The 20,353-nt window shown below is 39.4% G+C and overlaps 2 long non-coding RNA genes across 11 annotated transcripts in view; one reads left to right on the top strand and one right to left on the bottom strand.

The window, feature by feature from the left end:
- The first annotated feature begins 6 nt into the window (after positions 1 to 6).
- On the top strand, positions 7 to 4,487 carry LOC110985934 (uncharacterized). The gene is made up of 2 exons (XR_015424120.1): positions 7 to 871; positions 1,504 to 4,487. It is a non-coding gene; the product is annotated as an uncharacterized LOC110985934 (long non-coding RNA).
- Positions 4,488 to 4,716: 229 nt separating this feature from the next.
- LOC110985935 (uncharacterized) overlaps positions 4,717 to 20,353 on the bottom strand; it is a 29,608-nt gene continuing 13,971 nt past the window's right edge. For 2 of the 10 annotated variants that reach the window (XR_015424113.1, XR_015424116.1), the window contains 5 exons: positions 9,447 to 9,517; positions 7,572 to 9,352; positions 6,361 to 6,479; positions 6,048 to 6,136; positions 4,717 to 5,801 (listed from right to left, as the gene is read on the bottom strand). This is a non-coding gene — a long non-coding RNA (uncharacterized LOC110985935). Of the gene's footprint in view, positions 5,802 to 6,047; positions 6,137 to 6,360; positions 6,480 to 7,571; positions 9,518 to 9,745; positions 11,252 to 11,448; positions 11,503 to 11,985; positions 14,047 to 14,282; positions 15,012 to 15,446; positions 15,678 to 15,847; positions 15,921 to 16,403; positions 18,388 to 18,623; positions 20,332 to 20,353 lie in introns of those variants that run through there. The other 8 variants (XR_015424112.1, XR_015424114.1, XR_015424111.1 and 5 more) reach the window with 7 other exon arrangements.

The following is a 20,353-nucleotide window of genomic DNA, read 5'->3' on the forward strand; positions in this document are numbered from 1 at the left end:
CAGAAATCAAGGGTTGTATTTTGTGAGTGATGAAATGCTACATTTTTGTTGTTTCAGTCGGTAACAGACTCTGTGTGATTAACTGACACAGAAGGATTTTAGCTCTATCCCCATTTTCGTTTTGCAGATATCATGAGTTCCTTATCTGCAGTGAGCCAGTTCAGTGTTTGCCATTTTGATAAAGCAAATAGTGCCCTCTCTCTTATTTTTTTTTATTACTTTTCTTTTGGGGGAAAATCAAAATGTTGTAATTTTTTTGCAGTCGAAAACTTAAAAAATCAGGACAGTTCCATTTAAAGTGGAATAGTTGGCAAGTAGGACTTCACTCAGGGCTTGCACTGTTGGAATATCAAACTGGCTCATTCCTACATGCAGCAAATACGATAGGCAGTCATGCCTTGGATGAGGAGAGTACTGTGACAACATTTGTGATGGATGTTTTTTGTAATTAAGTATCCTTTGCCACATCACAGCTCTCATAATTAACAGTCAACAAATTGTCTGACCACAATAAAAAAAACATAGAAATATGTACAAAAAATTTGAAATGCCACCACCAAAAAAACGAATAAGGATAATGTCAGGGTAGAATCCATCACCAACAATAGTAAAACATTTAGAAAGTAAAGGCTGTTTAAAATACAAAATTTAAAATATGACAAAGCACTACACATCCTGAGGCTTCAAAATTTGGGCAGTGTGAAAGAATTGTAATAACTGTCAAGTTTTAATTTCGCAATTGTTGTGTGATGTTTTCCCCTCTGCCAGCACTCCAATTGTAAGGGTATCAACAAGGACCAGTGGTGCAATATACTGGAGTTCAGTCGTGCTATCAAGCCAGACCTTAGCAACTATGATGTAGACGGAGCATGTAAGTCATCTAGATCTTCTTCATTTTGAATTTCTATTTTCCTTGGTTTCTGTTGATCTTGATTGAATTCCCCTGATGCAGTGAATAGGTTAGTTTGTCAGTCCTCATAGAAGCCTGACCCACTCAGATCTTCAAAGACCATAAAGAGGGTGAGGAGACTAGGAGAGGAGTGATTGAAGACAGAGCTAAGCTACTGTTACTGTATGTGGGAATTAATACATTCATTGGGAAAAGGTAGTTGGTTTGCTGCGCAGTGAAAGATTGGAAAATATGGGAAGGTTCCTTGGAAAAAGAGTCAGATCAAGTTACGTCAGCTGTGTCTTGTTTTTTTTGCAATATTGATTCCTTGGAGATTTTGCTTGCATTATAAAGTTCATATTTCCAGTAAAACTTTCACCTGAAAGATGTTTGCCTTGTATAAAGCAAAATTCCAAGAATCCATAGTTTATTTTTTAAACAGAAAATAATTTCAAGCAGTATTATTTAAACTGCATTTAAAGATGATGCAAACAATAACAATTGATATCATTGAAATTCTATGTCTTAAAGTATTATTTGAAGTTTTTTTCTTCATTTTTTTCAGACTGTTTCTCCAATCACTTGATTGATTGATTTTTCCTCTTTATTGACAGGGCCCGTGTTGCTAGATGAATTTGTTTTATGGATGAGAGTGAAACAACAATAAAAGGAGGGTAAACCCTACCCCTATTGTTCATGCACCTGCCAACACCCTCATGTATCCTGACCATCCTGAGATTTACATAGTATGCCTTATAAATATTCTTGACTTATTAGTTGCCTTCAAATATGGATGTTTGAGAAAGAATGTAAAGCAGCTTGTTTGATAGGCACAGTACAAGTCCAAATTACATTTCATTGCTAATCAGTATTATGAATATGCATAGCATCTGATGAGTAATTTCTTATGGCTGGTTGACTTTTCACTTAAAATGGACCATTGCATGCACAGTGCTTATACAAGTGACCAGGCCATCTCATAACTAACTGTTCAATGTTAAATATGCCAGAGAATTTGCTCATTTGGGAGATAAGTTTTCAAATAAGTGGCAAAATGTAAGTTTCATTTCATTGACAGTGCATTTGGTAACGAGAATCAGTAACTTCATTCATATACCCTCTTATAAATTAGGCAATTGAGTATGTTATAATAGAGGCTTGTTATACCTTAACAAAGTTTTCCTTCTGATTAAAATTTAAGATGACAGAAACAGTAATAATGAAGCAACTCTAGACAAACAATTTGCCTCTCTCAAACATATTTAAGTACGAAACTCTGTGTGCCATTTGTTTTTTCCAGTATGTAATTATTCATGTTCATATTTTGTAAAGTAGTGGGAAGACCAATTGTGGGTATTTTCTTTTCATTTTGTGTGTGTGTGTGGGGGGGTGCTTTTTAGACATTGCACCACTTGCAACCACTTGTCACAACTTGCACCAATCACACAGCACCTTCCCTTTTCAAAATCGTTGTGCTGATACAAAAGGTGAGGGAAGATTGCTTATATTCCATGCATTGAAACAGGATTTAGGATCATTTTTTAGTGGTTCCGAGAGCAGTCTGGATTTTAAAAGAGGCTTTGAAGATGTTTAACATACTAAAAACAAGACAGAAGCATTGGTGCTAATGGCATTGACTAAGTTTGGCAATCTCAAGCACTTTTCTGGCAACATGGTTACATAGTATTTCATTAAGATTATGAGCAGTTACCAGACATGAATGAAATGCCAAAGTATCTGGAGTCATAAGCCATTTGTATTACAATTTGAATTGTACCCATATCTTTTTGGGTAAAAGTTTGTTTTGTGTTGTTTGGTTTTGTGTTCTGGAACTCTATGAAAGCGATCTTTCAACTTTGAATGCAACATTAAAATTATGTCAACCCTTCATGATCCCAATTTGTTTCCAAAGTAGCTAACTGCTTGTACATATGACAATTTGGGGTATGCTAAAGTCAAGAATTTTCTGCTTTCTGGAAAATCTGCGAAAATCACGGATTTCGGGTAGAAAGCGGAAAACACAATTCTCGGTAAAAAAAAAATAAATGAATAAAACAAATATTGTTGATCTTTTCTGCACAATTAATCCCTGTTCCCTACATAGTGCCCAGACGATTCACAGCTTATGAATAAATCAGTAGGCATGGGGACCAGTCCAAAATCACAGTGGCATGGTGCGTGTAGGCCCTACATGTATCATTATGCCAAAGATGGGCTACCTGTAGATGTATGGTAAATGTAGGCCTACTGTACTGTACATATGAACTTGTACAGTCACGTACAGTTTTTGTACGCGAAATTTAGAACGTGGAAGAAAGCAGAATTTGACTTTCAGAAAGCAGAAAATTCTTGACTTTAAGGTATGCATACAGAGCTAAATGTAGGATATTGTAGACCTTGTAGTAGCCTGTAACTGCTTATTTTTCTACATCCAAAAGTTGAAAATAATGTGTTAGAAGTTTCATCATATGTGATATTGTTCCCAGCCTGTACTGTAAGCAGTTGTTCCCTTTTGTTCCATACATTTTGTGCATAAGAGGTAAGAGTTGCAGATCTTTTAATTCAGTACTCTGTTCTCAAATAATTATGTTCATTTTTCTTTTACTTTACTGTGTTATATATATAAATTGTTCATCAAATTACTGAACAAGGGATTGTACTGTATTTTAATTGAAAGTTCATCGTAAGCTTGAACTCATCCATGCAACATGGTGTTTGAGGTCATACCATTAATTGCAATCTAAAGAAAATGAAAAGAAATAATCAGCTGGAAATAAATGTAGAAATGTAACACTGTAATCCAAAGGGGGCCCTTCCATATCAGCATAGCACAAGATGGCTTCTGTAGGCAAATGGTTGCTGTAGAATGCCTGTACATTATACTTGCGTTGAGAAACCAGGGTCACGGCGCAGGGTCAAAGTGTGGCTTTGAAAAGATAGATTGTCTTCACATATCATTGTTAGGCAGTCATCAGTTCAAGACTACTTAGTAAAGCACAACGAGGGCTCAAAGCCAATTTCTGTGAAGTGAAACTTAGCTGGGCCGAGTAAAGTTGCATCAAACCATTCCCATAATATATGCTCCTTGGAACTCATTTTATCCCCGAGGTTCTTTAATGCAAACCAACAAGTTAAAAGTAACCCCAGTTTAATGCAGTGTCAAAAGGTTGTATATCGTGGGATGCAGCCGTTATTCTAGGACATGGAAGCACATATATGTAAAGTTCAGTGTGTAATATACTTGTACAAAGCTCTTTGTTAAAAAAAAAAAGTAACATGAAATTGACGATGATTGTGAAGCAAAACAAAATCATTCATTTTCCAGCATTGATTAAGAAAGATGCTTGGGAAGGCATGTCATTCTTAATTGAAGGTGCTTACCTTGAGTAAATGTTGAGGAATTTTCTAAGTTCATCAATATAAAAGGTGAACTGTGTTCACTGCCTTCATTCCTGCTTATAGTGTCTTTTATAAACAAGCTGGACATTGGAAAGAATCTTAAAGTGAAAGCCCTAAATCAAAATATAAATTTTGATGCCCGACTAGAGTTGAATATGCTTCATTATTAGAATAAATGTTCATGTCACTTTGTCTTACAGCTTTTGTGAATTTTGTGTTTATTTCTGTAATATAATGTTGACCACAGCGCATCAAAGTTATTTGGAGATGACTACAGTACTTCAGGACTCTTGTAGTGAAGACGTAAGAACAGACCCTGTCCTGCTCCATGGACTTCAGACCATTCACAGCCACTTTAAATAAGGGAAAACATATTTCTTTTGTTCAATTGCAAATCAAATGAGCAAAACAATGGTCAAGTCTAATCAGCATTTTCATATATTAATGCAGGTCATGATTTATTGCTCATTCTTCATGAAAAACCAGTATTAGTATTTTGGACATACTAAAGGAACATTAAGAGTAAACTGGTAACATTAATTAGTACACTGAAAACACAACCACAACATTGTGTGGTATCGGCTATCTGTCAAATTTTCAGAGGGAATAATTCAGTACTTTTGTAGAGTTCAAAGCACTTCTGAACTGCCTGCTTTTTTGTGTTTCCATCTGCCCAACATAATTTTAAAATTACCTGGGAAAGGCAAAAAACAGATCAAAAACCCAATGGGTAAAAACATCTGAAAATTCCTTTCCGACCCTCATAGTGAGCGATCGAGTAAAACTCCAGGTAAAAATGCCTATATAACAGTGCCTTCTGTTGCCATAATTCTTCAAATCATTATACAGTTGCTAAGAACTCAATAAGTTTGGTCTAGCCTAAATATTGTAATAGGAAGGTCCTTGATTGACTGTGACAGCGAAACAGGCCTTCCCAGTATAAAGTTCATTTAAATCTTAAGAAAAATATTTCATTGCCATGTGCCATCACTGCCTACAAATACTGTTGTTATATCTTTAAAAAATGTCTGAAAGCATATAACAGCACCATCAAAATGAACTGTTTACTGCACACACTTCTAACCCCATGCTCTGTCTTTGTAAATGTTAATGTTTTTTAATTACATGGCGTTACAAAACTGTGAATAGTGTTGGTTCAGACACTTATTCCACCAATTAGATTCACGAGTAATGAAATAATTTTCCCCTTTATCCTTAAAAAGTATTTTAAAAGTAATTTGCAAAATGAATGACAACTAACTGGAGCAACAATATTAGCTGAGTTACAATTAAAGATCACTGCAAGGAGAGCATGTCTTTCAAATATACTGGAACTTCGAAATTTGAGAACAATTGAAGCAAAACAATAACCTTAACCTAAGTCATTTTTAATCTGGCTGCTGTTCAACATGACAGTTATATTATTATAAAATGCATCATTTGAAGTGACAGGGCATGGGTGCCGGAAATTAAGAGTTGAGGTATTCTTGTCTTGATAACCAGCAAGCAAAATCTGCATGAAACAACAAAACAGGAAATGTGTATGATTAGTGGTGCTGTGGGTTCTTTGCACTGACCAGTAAAAACTCCACTTTCTACTTCTGGAGGGATAGAATTGTTGGTCTAAAGGGAACCAAACTGATTATTTTAGTGGTTAATTAGCAAGAATATACACAGATGTAGCACCCAGAAGGGTACATATAATCCACACTTCAATATTGTGCTGAATGGAACATTTCCAGTTATTTCCTCCTTTTACCTCAGATCAGTGGTAGGTTCTCTTGCTTACCAGGTCCTGGATATTCATCTGTGATGATTGCTAAGATTTGCACCGTGTCCTGGAACAGTCTGTTGGAAAGTTACCAAAACAGCAGTAAAATTTAAACAGGATTCTGAAAAAAGATGGATAAAGCTTGTAACTGAGCTACTCTGGTGTGATAAAATGTGTCAATGTCTCCTGAAAGAAGACAGAGCATGCTGCCTCAAACACTGACTCCCATGGCTCAAGCGGAAGGAAACCCAACAAAACATTTGTCAGGTTATTAGCCTTAGTTAATTACCAACAGACTTACCTCGGCAAGTAGAGTCGTCAGTCATCTTTCAGTCTCCTTCCCTGCTTGTGGCTCCTGGAAATCTGTTCCTAATGCTGTCTTCTCATAATTATTCTCTTCATCATTAATCACACACTGTCCTGTCAAACAAAGTTCAGATGCACACCTTTTAGCAAACTCTGTAAGAACAAAATTTCTTGACCCAGACTTGCTGGGTTTCATTACAGTCATTTGCAAAAGTTTAAGACCACCTTGAATTTTATTGGTATTTCTGTCACTGGGTCTGCATTACAATGTCTCACTGAATGATTACTTAACATGATTTTACAGTGGTGCATAACATCAGTGTAGTGCTACATACCCATTTGAATGAATTTTTTTTGTCTGACATTTTATCTGCAAGGCAGCATGGGTAAAAAAAAGTCAGTCTAAGCAATCAGAAATAAGGGAGGGCACACTGAATATTAGACTGTTAACATGTCAAATCATGGAAAAGTAGTCAAAAATGTTCAACCAAGGTACAAAGGTTACACATTGAAAATAAACATAAGTTGCCATGATTAATTGGTTTAAGTTTGGTTCTCCTTCAGGTTAATGCATTTTCTATGGGTGGTCCTAAACTTTTGTAAATGACTGTAATATTAACATTAACTCCAAATTCACTCTTGCTCATCACCTGGCCATTTACCTTTATTGTCTCTGCAACATTTCTGCAAGCATGTAAACTTTGAAATTGAGAATTGTAAACTAGTTCATTGGAGAAACTGTGGAATATACAACAAAACTGATAAACAGTTATCTTGAGTTTGACTTCTCGACCCAGACTAGCTGGGCTTCAATGCAATGACTTTTTATTCTTTTCCTTGTCATTTACCAGAAATAGTCTCCAAATGGAAGATGTCACAATTTATGAAAACATTTATCTTGAACTTTCAACTTTCATTTGGATGGGGTGATAAGACATCAATTTCTAACAACAATTTGAGAGGAGCCTTAACAATCTCATTTGGTAAACAATGCCAAAGCATATAAAACCAGAATGTTGACTCTTCTAAACCTTGGGACAATGTCTCTTTAGCCAAAAGTTAAATGATTTTAACGAGCAAAAGATGATGCCGCTTTCCAATATAGAAAACATCTGCCAAAACTCTTCAATAATTGCCTTTAATTGATTTGACATACATTCAATATCATCTTTTTCATAAAACGGAAGAAAATTCTTCTTTGATTACCTGTGAGACTGCATTTAATTATCTATTAACTCAGCAAGCAAGGTCATCAGTCATCTGTTGTTCCTCCTCCCTGCTTCTGGATCCTAGAAGGCTGCCAAGGATACTCTCCCTTCATCATCAATCATGTGGAATCCAGTCTTGTGAAGTCCCACCACAAAACAAGTCCCCAACTCTGCAAGAATAAAACTTCTCGACCCCGACTGCCTGGGCTTCATGAATACGAATAATTCAATATGATATAAAATAATTCATTTCAAAGTCTTTTTTCTCATCATCCCACTGCAGTCACAAATTACAGCTGTGCCTTGAATAGAAATGTTCGATAGTATGTGCGCGTAATACAAAATGATCGTTTTATTAGCCAAACCATCTTTCTTTCCCGAACCAATCCCTGCTGTCTCTTCATCGTGTGCTCACTAAGCTGCTTTGCTTGCTCAAGTACCATCTTTTTCACTGTCCAAGTTGACTGCCTCGCTTGCTGAGTTTTAACATTCTCATCACTTGCTTTCCAATTTGTACTCTCACTACCCAGAGTCTAATTCTTTTTTATTTTAAAACATTTCTTTTTATAAGTTCTGTTTTTAGATTTGTTTGATTTTACTGCTTTACTGCTTTTAAAATTTTTTTTTTCATTTTGTTATTAACCTTTTTTGGCTTTGCACTTTTTATTTCTGATGAAGAAAAGGGTAGCAGATTTATTATTTCGGAATAAACAACTGGACCGTCAAATAAATTAATAACACCCAGTGCTGAATCTTAGCTACTTTCCCTTTTTCTCTGACTGACAAATGACTGGTCAACCAACAGACCAACCAATGACCTGAACCAACTTATTTACTTAATTACATACACATACTTAAAAACTACTGCTTACAATTTTATACTGTTACAGCTTACCACTACTTACTTGATTACTGTCACTTCATTTTAGTTACATACATGTACACGGATTACTTTTACTGACTGACTGACCGATCAACACACCACAACCTTATTTACCTGGTACATTTTAAACTATTATTTCACTAACTTTACATCACTGCGGTACATCCGAACTTACGATTACTGACTGACCACCAACCTGAACTCCTGACAGCTGACCGGTTCACTTAGTCTACATTTACGTTATTTTACCTACTTAGCCACACGCTTACTCGTACTTGTCCACCAACCGACTGACTGACACATTGATGACTGTGCATTTACTTCCATCCTTATTCTCAACGACACCAGTATATCCAACCACATGACCAACCACATGACCAACTCGGTTACCACCAGCAACTTGCTTAAACACCTTTTTACCGGTCTCTAATGACCAAACCTTGTGACTGAAAAACCACATAGCATACTTCTTGACTCGATGCAATCCTTAGATGCAATTTTTAAGATACTTCTTGGTGAATTGGTTAAAAGTTGTTTCCGAGATCTGATTTATTAGTGGTTTTACTTGACTTGGTATAAATAACCTCTCTGAAGCACACAGAAACTCACACTGACTCACATTCAAGTACACTGCGAACTGATTTGCAACGCTATATTCACCTACTGCAGCTGCTGCTCTGCCTTCACCCACCCCTTTTGGTATGTTTGTACCCTTTGGATCCTTGAAATTGTCAGAATTTTACTACATTGAATAAAATGGTGGTTACATACACTGTACTATTAAAGGTGATTTGTCCTTCCTCCCAGCTTCTGGATCTAGACAATGTCAAGGACACTGTCCTCTCTCAACATCTCATCAGCGGTCTCTTCATCTTCAAGAAGTCCAGCTTCAGGTCCTGTACCAAGAAAAATAAAAAACTTCTCGACCCAGGCTAGCTGGGCTTCATTATTTTCCAATTCATCTCAGGATCTTATCATTTTGTCTTTTACCTTCATTGTCAAGGTGAACAGATCAACGCTGCATGGGAAAGGAACTCCCGCTGGCAAAAGTTGCTTCCACGCTGAACATTAAAAATGAAAGAATTGAAATAACATTCAGGAACTGGAAAAGACTCACATTTACCTTGCAAGAAACATCATAGTTACTTTGCTCTTAAGACAATGTTACAGTTTCTCAAATCTGTCTGTATTGGAATTTCAGTGTTTGACTCTGGATGTGACTTGGGCACGATTGCCATCATTTGCTCTTTATATATGTGTATTTGCCGTCGTTGACTCTCCTGAGTCGAAACCTTTTAAGATGGATCTTTTTTTTTTAGTTCCACCAGGGTGTCCGGCCACCCTCCTCACCAGCCTCCCAAAGGAATCTGGTGGGGGCGTCAGTTTAGTCGCCGACGACCCAACCCTGAAACAGGTTGTACTGGACTACAGGTTACCAGTAGCAAGTCTCCTGACTTGACCTGACAGGGATTTTACCTCTCATTTTAAGCCTAATCTTCTAAGATGCATTCAACTTGGAAACCACTAGTACTAAAATGAATCGAAAAACAAAACACATTGAAATATAGTCTAAGCCTAGTTAACCTACAGTGGCTAGCCACCTCTTCTACAAGTATATTAGCTGCAACTGCATGGTCACCCTTTCCTTGTGTGCAGTCCTCTGTCCCTCAGTGTTACAGGCATCATTGAAGCACTTGACGGATCCATCTCTAAGCATGGTATGCAAACTGCAGCTTAAGAGTTAGAGTATTTTCCTCACACGATGCTGCGAAAGCTGTACAGAAGGCTGAGGAATGGAAGTGAACTCCTCATCAAATAGTTACATGAGATAATTTCAGAACTGACTTTTGATCAGCCTGAGTGCTTATAAACTCTTACTCTTAAAAAGATGGGGTTTTTCACTTATGCCAATCTCTGCAGATTGGGCTTACAATAAATAGATGAAAATTCATATCAAATTCCTTCACCTAGTGCCAATCTCCACTGATTGGTCTTACAGTCACTTAACCAAACCCAGCATTGGAACAACTGCTTCAAAGGGACTTTTGAAAAACAGTTTCAAAAATCTGTTACATTTGCCAATCACTACTGACTGGACTTACAGAAAAACTCAAGAAAACCATATTTGAAATGCATGCTGCATGTGAGAAACACAAGTCACATGACTTACGGCTCAATTACTACAAGGTGAAGTTTATCATCAGTTGCAGCAGCACAAGGTAGCACATGGTACTTGATGTGCATCGTGCTTGACACTGCAACCTGGGATGTCCTGTACATTACAAGACATTACGGACTCGATTAAAAACTCATTTGTTGAAAGGAATGCTGCACAGGAATAAGTAGAGAAAGACTGACAATACCTTTGCCTGGTCATGAAACAAGGATGCAACCTCTTCACAGAACCACTGCAAAGATGAGGTTAGCAAGGCCCAGGCAGGAAAGAAATTTCCTTCCCCTAGAAATATGACACAACACTCCTTGATGTCTTTATTTGTCATCCTTCATCAAATATTGTGATTGCTCCAATGCTCAAAACAATTCCTTTAAAATATAAATCTATTCGTTTCATCATGATGAACTTTATGCCGCATATTGTTCTGATTTTCAGGCATAAGAACTGAAAGGATTTATCACAATAAACAGCCATGAAGAGAATATTAGGTCATACATGCATATTCCAAATGATCTATACAACCATAATTAAGTGTAAAATTTCTTGCTTCATTTTAAGGGGATGGGTCCCCAGCTGGTGTTCAGGAATCACTTCTGTTACTTCCTTGAGCAAGCACCATCTACAAGCAAAGACAGACAAACAAACAGATGATTATCGGTGTTTATAAGAAGAATACTTCTTTTCAAGGAGATTAGTAAATGTGCAGTAAGCCTAACCTGCAAGACACAAAGGAAAGTCAAGGCCAACAAGAAACCTGTTAACCTAACGTCACAATGACACATAGCCAATCTACCAACCACAGTCTTGATTAGAGACCTGGCATCTGGGGTTCATCCGTGCAGTAACTCCTGGGCTGGGCGATGCACTTTGCTGTGAATTGCAAATATGAAAGAACACAGAAGTGAAATCCGATATTCGATCTGGAGAAATGGCATCGGAATGAGGGGCCAGTTGTGAGACCATCGGGCATCGGCCATTAATAGGCTGATCCCTTAAGTCCTAACCCATCACAGGAACTGATAAAAGTGGGGGGAGGGGATGCCCCAGTCCAAAATGCAGAGGGGACACTGTCCCGCCTCTGCCCCATTCCATTGCCAGTGCTCTGTGGATAAACTCATCTTTTGCCAAATTACCAAGATTATACAGATGCACGTTCAAACTCTGTGCACATTGAATCAAGGCGGATTGTTTTTCGAGGCAGTGTTATTGAAAGGCCAAGAAAATACCACAAAAGACTTTGCCACTTGAAAGTGGGACGTGCACAACTAATCTGTAGGTCTTCCTTCCTATTTCCTTGAAGGTATTCCTCATCAATGCCGAATCTTTGTCCTAGCTTTCTCCATATCGACTCACCTCGAAAAGTAGAAACGGCTCGCTCAGCAAGCAGGGTCATCGGTCATCTGTCGTTCCTCCTCCCCGCTTCCGGATCCTGTAAGGCTGGGCAAGGATGCCTTCCCCTTCATCGTCAACCGTGTGGATTCCAGCCTCGTGAAGTCCCACCACAGAACTTGTCCCAAACTCTGCAAAAGTGAAACTTCTCCACCCAGACTGGATGGGCTTCATTTAATATGCCAATTCACTTCAAAGTCTTTCTTCTCATCACCTCACTCCATCCTCAAAGTACTGCTGTCTCTTTAGTAGAAATATTTGACAGTATGTGTGCATCCTACAAAATGATCTTTTTAACAGCCCTACCCTCTCTCTTTTCAGAACCTATCCCTGGCGTCTGTCTGTCATGCGCTCACTAAGCTGCTTCGCTTGCTCGGGTGCCATATTTTTAGCTTTCCAAGTTGACTGCAACACTTGCAGGCTTCAACATTCTCATCACTTGCTTTCCAATTTGTACTCGCACTATCCCACAGTCCAAATTTTCTGTTTGAAACATTACTGCTTTTTATATCGGTGAGTTTAAGTTTTAGCTTCATTTGATTTGACCGACTCAACTTTTAACATTCAAGTGTTTTCATATTCCTATTATTTATTTTTGCTTTGCAGCTTATTCACAAGAGCAATTTTTATTTCTGATAAAGAAAAAGATAACAGAGTTATTATTTTGGAATAATCAACCGAACAGTCAAGTGAATTAATAACACCCAGCGCTGAATCTTAGCCACTTTCCTTTTTTTTCCCCGACCGACAAATGACTGGTCGACCAACAGACCAACCAATGACCTGAACCAACTTATTTACTTAATTACATACACATACTTAAAAACTACTGCTTACACTTTTATACTGTTACAGCTTACCACTACTTACTTGATTACTGTCACTTCATTTTAGTTACATACATGTACACGGATTACTTTTACTTACTGACTGACCGATCAACACACCACAACCTTATTTACCTGGTACATTTTAACTATTATTTCACTAACTTTACATCACTGCGGTACATCCGAACTTACGATTACTGACTGACCACCAACCTGAACTCCTGACAGCTGACCGGTTCACTTACATATACATTTACGTTATTTTACCTACTTAGCCACACGCTTACTCGTACTTGTCCACCAACCGACTGACTGACACATTGATGACTGTGCATTTACTTCCATCCTTATTCTCAACGACACCAGTATATGTAATTTCTTATACTAGCTTACGTCTACTCCCGTACAAGCAACTGACCAACCACATGACCAACTCGGTTACCATCAGCAACTTGCTTAAGCACCTTTTTACCTGTCTCTAATCACCAAACCTTCTGATTGAAAAAACAAATAGCATACTTCTTGACTCGATGCAATTCTCAGTCAAACCATCGCCTAATTACTTGAACTATTTAATCAATTAACTACAGACGCGTGTGTCGCGGCCTGTGCACTGACATCGTCGTTTGATTTTTATGATCTGATTTTTAAGATACTTCTTGGTGAATTGGTTAAAGCTTGTTTCCGAGATCTGATTTATTAGTGGTTTTACTTGACTTGGTATAAATAACCTCTCTGAAGCACACAGAAACACACACTGACTCACATTCAAGCACGCTGCCAACTGCTTCGCAACGCTATATTCACCTACTGCAACTGCTGCTCTGCCTTTACCCACCTGATCTTTCGGTACGTTTCTACCCCTCGAATCCTAGAAATTGTCAACACTGAATAAAATGGTGATTACATGCTGTCAACACTGTCATTTGTCCTTCCTCCCAGCTCCTGGCTCCTGACAATGTCAGGGATGCTGTCCTCTCACATCGGCTCCTCAGCTGTCTCTTCATCTTCAAGAAGTCCAGCTTCAGATCCTGTACTGAGAAACACTAAAACACTTCTCAATGCAGGCAAGCTTGGGCCTCATTATTTTCGGTCAACTCAAGATTTTACAATCTTGTCCTTTACCTTCATTGTCTAGTGAACTGGTCAACTCTGCATCCGAGATGAACACCAACTGCCAAAAGTTGCTTCCAAGCTGTGCATTGAAAGAAATGAATGTGAAATAAAATGAGGAGAAAATTCAGCGTTACTTTTCTCTGAAGACGTTTGAACAGTTTCTCAGACTGTCTGTATTGGAATTCCAAAGTTTAATTCCGTATTGGACTTGGCCACGGTTGTCATCAGTTGCTTTTCATCATTTGCGTCCACTAGACAAGCAGAAGCAATCCTTATTTTCAGACATTTGTCGGTGCTCTTCAATAACAGACTAACCTCAAGAAACGTACGCGTGGGATGCTCAGCATGAGGGGTCGGCAGCCGTCTGTCGGACTTCCTCTGTGGCATCCCTGTTTCCGGTACCTGGGCTCCAGCAGCATCTTTAAACAAAGAAACAAGGAAAAGGTCAGTTTACTGAGCCCATAATAAAGCTTGGAGTCGCTGGATGGCCGTCGTTGACTCTCCTGAGCCGACGCCCTTAGAGATGGATCTTTTCTTTAGTTCCACCAGGGTGTCCAGCCACCCTCCTCACCAGCCTCCCGAGGGAATCTGGTGGGGGCGCCAGTTTAGTCGCCGACGACCCGACCCTGAAACAGGTTGTACCGGACTACAGGTTACCAGTAGCAAGTCACCTGACTTGACCTGACAGGGATTTTTTAATACTTCTTAGTCTAAGCCTAACCTACCAGGATGGATTCAACTTGAAAACTAGTTGTGCTAAACAAAAATTGAAAAACAAAACACATTGAAGTATAGTCTAAGCCTAGCTGACTACAGTGCCTAGCTACCTCTCCTACAAGTAAATTTAGCTGCAACTGCATGGTCACCCTTTCCTTGTGTGCAGTCCTCTGTCCCTCCGTGTTACAGGCCGCATCATTGAAGCACTTGATGGATCCATCTCAAAGCGCGATATGCAACTCAAGAGTGAGAGTATTTTTCTCACGCAAATCCACAAATGCTATACGGAATGCCGGGGAATGGAAGTAGACTTCTCACTAAATAGTTCTGCGATAACATTTCAGAAATGAATTTTGATTAGCCCCAGTGGCTACAAGCTCCTGCTCCTGAGACGATGGGGTTTTCACTTTTTGCCAATCTCTGCGATTGGACTTACAACAAATAGATGAACATTTATATCACACACATTCCTTTACCTTTGCCAATCTCTACTGATTGGTTTCACAGTCCTTTAACCAAAAACTATCATGGGAACAACAGCTTCAAGAGGACTTTTGAAAGATAAACATTTTAAAATATGTTGCTTTTGCCTGTCGTTACCGACTGGACTTACGTATTTCAGAAGTCATGCTTGATACTGCAACCTGGGATGTCTTGTACATTACAAGACATTACTGGTTAGATTAGAAACTCATTTGTTGAAAATATTCATTTACTGAAAAGGAACACTCTGAAGATTAAGAAGAGGAAGGCCGACAATACCTCTGCCTGGTCCTGAAACAAGTTTACAACCTCTTCACAGGACCACAGTAGTCCACGGCAAGGGCGGGGCTAAACGGGCCTAACGAGGCCCAGGTGGGAAAGAGACTTCCTTGCCCTAGGAATACAACACAACGCTCTGAAATCTTTTTATTTTTCATTCTTCCTGAAATTTCTTGCTTCATTTAAGGGGTGTGGGTTCGGTTGCTGTCACTTCCTTTCAGCAAGAAGAATCTACAAGTAAAGACAAAAAGATGCTTATCAGTGTTTATAAGAAGAAACCTTCTTTGCAAAGAGATTAGTAAATGTGCAGCAAGCCAAACCTCCAAAACACAAAGAAAAGTCAAGGCCAACAAGAAACCTGTTAACCTAAGGTTACAATGACACATAGCCAATCTACCAACCATAGTCTTGATTAGAGACCTGGCATCTGGGGTTCATCCGTGCAGTAACTCCTGGGCTGGGCGATGCACTTTGCTGTGAATTGCAAATATGAAAGAACACAGAAGTGAAATCCGATATTCGATCTGGAGAAATGGCATCGGAATGAGGGGCCAGTTGTGAGACCATCGGGCATCGGCCATTAATAGGCTGATCCCTTAAGTCCTAACCCATCACAGGAACTGATAAAAGTGGGGGGAGGGGATGCCCCAGTCCAAAATGCAGAGGGGACACTGTCCCGCCTCTGCCCCATTCCATTGCCAGTGCTCTGTGGGTAAACTCATCTTTTGCCAAATTACCAAGATTATACAGATGCACGTTCAAACTCTGTGCACATTGAATCAAGACGGATTGTTTTTCGAGGCAGTGTTATTGAAAGGCCAAGAAAATACCACAAAAGACTTTGCCACTTGAAAGTGGGACGTGCACAACTAATCTGTAGGTCTTCCTTCCTATTTCCTTGAAGGTATTCCTCATCAATGCCGAATCTTTGTCCTAGCTTTCTCCATATCGACTCACCTCGAAAAGTAGAAACGGCTCGCTCAGCAAGCAGGGTCATCGGTCATCTGTCGTTCCTCCTCCCCGCTTCCGGATCCTGTAAGGCTGGCAAGGATGCCTTCCCCTTCATCGTCAACCGTGTGGATTCCAGCCTCGTCAAGTCCCACCACAGAACTTGTCCCAAACTCTGCAAAAGTGAAACTTCTCCACCAAGACTGGATGGGCTTCATTTAATATGCCAATTCACTTCAAAGTCTTTCTTCTCATCACCTCACTCCATCCTCAAAGTACTGCTGTCTCTTTAGTAGAAATATTTGACAGTATGTGTGCATCCTACAAAATGATCTTTTTAACAGCCCTACCCTCTCTCTTTTCAGAACCTATCCCTGGCGTCTGTCTGTCATGCGCTCACTAAGCTGCTTCGCTTGCTCGGGTGCCATATTTTTAGCTTTGCAAGTTGACTGCAACGCTTGCAGGCTTCAACATTCTCATCACTTGCTTTCCAATTTGTACTCGCACTATCCCACAGTCCAGATTTTCTGTTTGAAACATTACTGCTTTTTATATCGGTGAGTTTAATTTTTAGCTTCATTTGATTTGACCGACTCAACTTTTAACATTCAAGTGTTTTCATATTCCTATTATTTATTTTTGCTTTGCAGCTTATTCACAAGAGCAATTTTTATTTCTGATGAAGAAAAAGATAACAGATTTATTATTTTGGAATAATCAACCGAACAGTCAAGTAAATTAATAACACCCAGCGCTGAATCTTAGCCACTTTCCTTTTTTTTCCCCGACCGACAAATGACTGGTCGACCAACAGACCAACCAATGACCTGAACCAACTTATTTACTTAATTACATACACATACTTAAAAACTACTGCTTACACTTTTATACTGTCACAGCTTACCACTACTTACTTGATTACTGTCACTTCATTTTAGTTACATACATGTACACGGATTACTTTTACTTATACTGACTGACCGATCAACACACCACAACCTTATTTACCTGGTACATTTTAACTATTATTTCACTAACATTACATCACTGCGGTACATCCGAACTTACGATTACTGACTGACCACCAACCTGAACTCCTGACAGCTGACCGGTTCACTTAGTCTACATTTACGTTATTTTACCTACTTAGCCACACACTTACTCGTACTTGTCCACCAACCGACTGACTGACACATTGATGACTGTGCATTTACTTCCATCCTTATTCTCAACGACACCAGTATATCTAGTTTCTTATACTAGCTTACGTCTACTCCCGTACAAGCAACTGACCAACCACATGACCAACTCGGTTACCATCAGCAACTTGCTTAAGCACCTTTTAACCATTGCCTAATTACTTGAACTATTTAATCAATTAACTACAGACGCGTGTGTCGTGGCCTGTGCACTGACATCATCGTTTAATTTTTATGATCTAATTTTTAAGATACTTCTTGGTGAATTGGTTAAAGCTTGTTTCCGAGATCTGATTTATTAGTGGTTTTACTTGACTTGGTATAAATAACCTCTCTGAAGCACACAGAAACACACACTGACTCACATTCAAGCACGCTGCCAACTGCTTCGCAACGCTATATTCACCTACTGCAACTGCTGCTCTGCCTTTACCCACCTGATCTTTCGGTACGTTTCTACCCCTCGAATCCTAAAAATTGTCAACACTGAATAAAATGGTGATTACATGCTGTCAACACTGTCATTTGTCCTTCCTCCCAGCTCCTGGCTCCTGACAATGTCAGGGATGCTGTCCTCTCACATCGGCTCCTCAGCTGTCTCTTCATCTTCAAGAAGTCCAGCTTCAGATCCTGTACTGAGAAACACTAAAACACTTCTCAATGCAGGCAAGCTTGGGCCTCATTATTTTCGGTCAACTCAAGATTTTACAATCTTGTCCTTTACCTTCATTGTCTAGTGAACTGGTCAACTCCGCATCCGAGATGAACTCCAACTGCCAAAAGTTGCTTCCAAGCTGTGCATTGAAAGAAATGAATGTGAAATAAAATGAGGAGAAAATTCAGCGTTACTTTTCTCTGAAGACGTTTTAACAGTTTCTCAAACTGTCTGTATTGGAATTCCAAAGTTTAATTCCGTATTGGACTTGGCCACGGTTGTCATCATTTGCTTTTCATCATTTGCGTCCACTAGACAAGCAGAAGCAATCCTTATTTTCAGACATTTGTCGGTGCTCTTCAATAACAGACTAACCTCAAGAAACGTACGCGTGGGATGCTCAGCATGAGGGGTCGGCAGCCGTCTGTCGGACTTCCTCTGTGGCATCCCTGTTTCCGGTACCTGGGCTTCAGCAGCATCCTTAAACAAAGAAACAAGGAAAAGGTCAGTTTACTGAGCCCATATTAAAGCTTGGAGTCGCTGGATGGCCGTCGTTGACTCTCCTGAGCCGACGCCCTTAGAGATGGATCTTTTCTTTAGTTCCACCAGGGTGTCCAGCCACCCTCCTCACCAGCCTCCCGAGGGAATCTGGTGGGGGCGCCAGTTTAGTCGCCGACGACCCGACCCTGAAACAGGTTGTACCGGACTACAGGTTACCAGTAGCAAGTCACCTGACTTGACCTGACAGGGATTTTTTAATACTTCTTAGTCTAAGCCTAACCTACCAGGATGGATTCAACTTGGAAACCAGTTGTGCTAAACAAAAATTGAAAACAAAACACATTGAAGTATAGTCTAAGCCTAGTTAACCTACAGTGGCTAGCCACCTCTTCTACAAGTATATTAGCTGCAACTGCATGGTCACCCTTTCCTTGTGTGCAGTCCTCTGCCCCTCAGTGTTACAGGCCGCATCATTGAAGCACTTGATGGATCCATCTAAAGGCATGGTATGCAAACAGCAGCTTAAGAATTAGAGTATTTTCCTCACACGATGCTGCAAATGCTGTACAGAAGGCTGAGGAATGGAAGTGAACTCCTCATCAAATAGTTACATGAGATAATTTCAGAACTGACTTTTGATCAGCCTGAGTGCTTATAAACTCTTACTCTTAAAAAGATGGGGTTTTTCACTCATGCCAATCTCTGCAGATTGGGCTTACAATAAATAGATGAAAATTCATATCAAATTCCTTCACCTAGTGCCAATCTCCACTGATTGGTCTTACAGTCACTTAACCAAACCCAGCACTGGAACAACTGCTTCAAAGGGACTTTTGAAAAACAGTTTCAAAAGTCTGTTACATTTGCCAATCACTACTGACTGGACTTACAGAAAAATACAAGAAAACCACATTGGAGAAATGCATGCTGCATGTGAGAAACACAAGTCACATGACTTACGGCTCAACTAGTACAAGGTGAAGTTTATCAGTTGCAGCAGCACAAGGTAGCACATGGTACTTGATGTGCATCATGCTTGACTCTGCAACCTGGGATGTCCTGTACATTACAAGACATTACGGACTCGATTAAAAACTCATTTGTTGAAAGGAATGCTGCACAGGAATAAGTAGAGAAAGACTGACAATACTTTTGCCTGGTCCTGAAACAAGGATGCAACCTCTTCACAGAACCACTGCAAAGATGAGGTTAACAAGGCCCAGGCAGGAAAGAAATTTCCTTCCCCTAGAAATATGACACAACACTCCTTGATGTCTTTATTTGTCATCCTTCATCAAATATTGTGATTGCTCCAATGCTCAAAACAATTCCTTTAAAATATAAATCTATTCGTTTCATCATAATGAACTTAATGCTGCCTCCTGTTTTGATTTTCAGGCATAAGACCTGAAAGGATTTATCACAATAAACAGCCATGAAGAGAATATTAGGTCATACATGCATATTCCAAATGATCTATACAACCATAATTAAGTGTAAAATTTCTTGCTTCATTTTAAGGGGATGGGTCCCCAGCTGGTGTTCAGGAATCACTTCTGTTACTTCCTTGAGCAAGCACCATCTACAAGCAAAGACAGACAAAC

This window comes from Acanthaster planci, unplaced genomic scaffold (assembly GCF_054643075.1).
Source record: "Acanthaster planci isolate LZ-2023a unplaced genomic scaffold, COTS_SCS Contig153, whole genome shotgun sequence".
Taxonomy (NCBI): domain Eukaryota; kingdom Metazoa; phylum Echinodermata; class Asteroidea; order Valvatida; family Acanthasteridae; genus Acanthaster; species Acanthaster planci.